This window comes from Crocodylus porosus, unplaced genomic scaffold (genome assembly GCF_001723895.1).
Source record: "Crocodylus porosus isolate Cpor-Errol unplaced genomic scaffold, CroPor_comp1, whole genome shotgun sequence".
NCBI classification, from domain to species: domain Eukaryota; kingdom Metazoa; phylum Chordata; order Crocodylia; family Crocodylidae; genus Crocodylus; species Crocodylus porosus.
Window position 1 is genome coordinate 27,783,426 of NW_017728918.1, and position 4,697 is coordinate 27,788,122.

The following is a 4,697-nucleotide window of genomic DNA, read 5'->3' on the forward strand; positions in this document are numbered from 1 at the left end:
GACTTCCTGCCCTTTGGGCAGGGGGCTGGACTCAATGATCTCCCGAGGTCCCTTCCAGCCCTAATGTCTATGAAATCTATGAAATAATGCTATTGCACACTTAATAGACTACAGTATAGTGTAAACATAACTTTTATATGCACTGGGAAACCAAAAAATTCGTGTGACTCGCTTTATTTCGATATTCGCTTTATTGCGGTGGTCTGGAACCGAACCCGCAATATCTCCGAGGTATGCCTGTACTTACATTTACAACTCTCTAAATATAAGGGGCCACTGCATCCCCTTGGTAGATTACAATGAAAGCTCCAGATTCCATGATTTAGTATGAACTTACAGATAGTCAGGGACAGAAATCAGGTCAAACAATTTTCTGGTTTGATCCTTCCATGATGAGAACATGAGACATCAGACCCTTTGCACCACAGTTTTGCATTCTCATTGTGAACCAAAAATGTTTCTCAAAGTTGCATGATATTCTTGGATGTGCTCAGTAAAAATGGATTTGAGTTACTGACTACCTTGGCCACACCAAATGAATGCATGCAAAACCCACGTGAATTTATTACACGTGACTTTCAACTCCCTCCAATCAGAATTGAATAAAGCCTCCAAAAAAATCAGGCACACTGAAGTTGCAATTTACTTATACACAAGTGAGACAAGAGCCCACTTAAAAGAAATATCAAAGGTAGAAGTAAAAATCTATAGAGCCTCTGCCTAGCCATGCATGACCAGTACTCACAAAGCTTTAGGTCCCTTAAGCTTTTCTAATGTACCGTGACTTACTTAAACAATGGATTTCTGTGTTTTAGCTAGTCTGAGCAATTGCCTTTAGTGTGTAAACATATATAGCATAAAAGACAAATATGTATTACTGACTGAAAGTACATAATTAAGGAAATGCATAAAAATAAGGTTTATAGACATGGAAGGGATTTGAGAGTTTAATGTGTTTGAAAAGTAGTAAGTTGTTCTATTGTGTGGCCTTTAAAGAACCTATTTCACAGCAGATAAGATTGAACAATGCAAAATGAAAATTTGTAAGAGCACTGCAAGTAATACGCTCAGAAAAACTTGAGCAGAAGTAATTTTTAAAAGGCAGGTTCCTGTCAGAAACGTAAAGCAGCAATTTCCATTTTGAAATAACAAGCAATGATTCATTTTGAAATATGAAATGTAATACCAGCACTCAAAATGGCAAGAAAAAATTATCAGGGGCCAAACCAGCTTAACTGCACTTAAAAACAAACAAACAAACAAACAACCCAACAGAGGATGTAAGAATTGCAATTTACTAGGTCAGACCATCTTGCCCAGTATCCTGTCTCTCAGTGGCAGAGAGTGGATGCTGAAAGCAAAAGCGAACTGGATATGACTGAATTTTTTTTCCAATGTTCCTCTCACTTGCAGCCTCCAGCATCTAAGGTATAGCAAGTTCCAATTCAGAGGCTGTATCCCTAACTCTCATGCTCAATAGCTATAAATCCTTTCCTCCAAAAATCTGTCCAATCTGTTTTTGAATCTGGCTAAACTGTCAGCTTCCACAACATTCCCTTGATAGCAATGAGTTCTACAATTTAGTTATACACAGTGTGAAAATACTTCTTCTTGTTAGTTTTCGGCCCCCTCTACAAGTGCAGGTAAAGGCGCAGTTGGATCTAATGCATGATCCACACAATTCTGCCTCCTGCTGTGCCACATCCTGGAAAATTGGTAGAAACAATAATAACAAAAGAATTGTTCAGCACATGCATGAACATGATTTGCTGTGGAGGAATCAGAACAGCTTTATCAAAGGGAATTCATGCCTCACCAACCTGCTTTAGTTTTTTGAGGGTGTCAGGAAGCAAGTGGATTGGAGTGATCCAGTTGACACATATATTTAGATTTCCAAAAAGCCTTTGGACTTCCAAAATAGTCATGGGATTACAGGAAATGTCTACTAGTAGATTAGAAATTGGCTTAAAGATAAAAGCAAAGAGTGAAGAATATATGTGATCAGTTTTCAGGATGGAAAAAAATAAACAGTGGGATTCCCCCAGGGATCTGCATAACAGACTTGCATGGTCTGGAAAATGGGGCAAATAGCAAGGTGGCCAGATTTGTGGATGACACAAAATTATTCAAAGTGGTAAAGGTCAAGGTGAACTGTAAGGAGCTACAGAAGAATCTTGTATGATTCAGTGAATCATACATCTAAACGGCAGATGAAATTCAGTGTAGATGAGTGCAAAGCTCCACTTGTCCCTAGGGAGGAATGGATCCAGTAAGGGAATCTCACAGCCCTCTTCCACAGTGAAGACAAAACGCAAAGAATGCATTTAGTTTTTCAGTAATGCCTGTCATCCTTCAGCACTCCTTTTACACCTTGATCATCCAAAGGCCCAATCAATTCCCTTAGCAGGTCTTCAGCTTCTAATACATATATATTTTTAAATTGTTACTTTTGTCTCTAGCAAGTTTCTCTTAATATTCTTGTAGCTTGTCTTATTACAGTTTCACATTTGATTTGACCGCATTAGTGCTCTTTTTCTTTTCCTCATTAGGATCTGACTTCCATTTTTTGAAAGCAGCCTTTTTTTCTGCTTATTTTTGCTGTAACTCTGCCACTCAGCCACACATATTCTTTTTTGTTCCACTTTCCCCTTTTTTTGGATTTGCGGTAGGCATTTGCACTGTGCCTCCAATATGGTGTTCTTAAGCAGTTTCCACATTACTTGCAGGTTCTTCATCTCCTTAGGGGGCCCTCATAACTTCTGCCTAACTAGCTTCCTCTTTTTGGTGTAATCTCCCTTTTTAAAATTAAAGGCCACTGGAGTAGATGTTCTTCTAATCTCCCCACTCCTGCATGCATGTCAAACCCAACTGTACTGTGGTTACTACTGCAGAGTGGCTCAGTAACAACTACCTTTGCACCAAATCCTGTTCATTACTTAGGACTAGGTCAAGAATGGCTTTTCCTCTTGTAGGTTCCTTCCCAAGAAAACATCTTGCTGTGACAAGTCTCTAAAGTTCCACACCTCTAAGGCTAGAAATAGATATCACTGAATGGAGTGGATCAGCTGTGCCTCAACATATCAGCTGATCTGTTTCAGTGAGTGAAATATACATCACCCCTTGTCCTGGCCTTGATGGTGCAGGCCAAGGGGCTGGCTGGGCAGGAAAGCACTTTTCTCAGCCAGGCTGGCTGAATGGGAAAATCACTACAAGATAATAGATGTCTGTCTGCTGCAGTATAGTGGAAAAGTCTATTACTACTTTTTGTTGACACAAAAATCAGCATCACAAGAAAGGGCATGGATGTCTATTATTTGCTCAGCATTTGTGACTTCAGACAACGCCTGTTTCCATCGTATATTTCCTAACAGATTTTCCTTGCATGTTTCCCGATACACACAACTAGATTGCCATCTGAACCTTCAATGGACATTGAGAATTGGCCAAAATACTAAGTAATGTTTGTACAAAGTTTAAATATGTATGCAGAACACCACAAATACTACTACCCCCCCTCCTTTAATTGGTCTTAGAACAGTGGTGGCCAACCTTTTGGTCATACATGCCACAAATTAAGCTGCAAACCCTCCCTGAGTGCCCTTCCAATCTCCTTTCCCTGGCCTGTCCTGCTGCTCTGTTTTCAACCCCCTGCCCTTTCTGCCACTGTACTACCTGTCCCTCCCCAATCTGCCATGTGCCACAACAGGAGGCTACTCATGCCATTTGTGGGATGTGGGCCACAGGTTGGCCAGCCCTGCCTTAAAACATGCCAAGGATTCCCAAGGCGTTTCAAATGGTCTACCCAGCTCTGACAAGTTCCATCTCCCGTGGTGAATGCACAGGATTAGAGGATCAGTTCTGGGTCATCTTCCACAACAGACTTCCTGCTGCATGTTTGGACAACATTTTTTTTCTAACCTTGAAAACTGAAGTTCATTCTCTCCAAGATACATTATGAAACTCAACTTGTTAATATTAGTAAGCATTTTGGAAGAAAGCCAGCATAAAATGCTAAGAATTGCTTTGTTAAAAATTCACAAAGCCCAAAAATATAGCAGGGGAAATGAAGTGCAATCAACATAAAGCCTCATGAATGTGTTCATGCCCTTAGAAAACTTTGTATGATAAGACCAGATACTACAAATCACAAGCACCCATTATTAGAAATGTATGTCTAACTTAAGATCATAAGGCCCCAAAAGCCTCACTGCTGACAATCTGGAACTAGTCTCACCAGGTAAACCACTTCTCTTTCAGAGGGCTGAAAGAAAGACTTTGTACCAACAAAAAACTGCTCTTTTGACGGAATACTATGCCTAATTTCAACTCTGGTTTTGAGATATCTCCTAAAAGTACAGGTTAGCCACAATTGCTTAGAAAAACATAAACAAAATAAAATAAAAAAAATCACCACCAAAATAGTAGATGTCACCTCCCCCATTGATACAAAATACATTCATTAATCAATGATTAACTCAAGTCTGTTAATATCTTTGCCTCAGTCTTCCTAAGTAGGGACCAGAACAGCCACCTCCCTGCTGGGCCCCCCCTCAGGCTCCAGGGGAGGCACACCTGGGCCACGGGTTAGTAAGGATTTAGTTAGGGAGCTTCTGGAGAGGTTGGACGTATTCAAGTCAGCCGGCCCAGATGATTTCCACCCTAGAGTTCTAAAGGAACTGGCCGAGGTCATTGCAAGT

General features: G+C 40.4%; 1 protein-coding gene across 1 annotated transcript in view; it reads right to left on the bottom strand.

Annotated features, from left to right (window-relative positions):
* The window catches only part of UBE2F (ubiquitin conjugating enzyme E2 F (putative)), a 133,746-nt gene that overhangs the window by 2,033 nt on the left and 127,016 nt on the right, over positions 1-4,697 (bottom strand). The gene's annotated exons all lie outside the window — the stretch shown is intronic.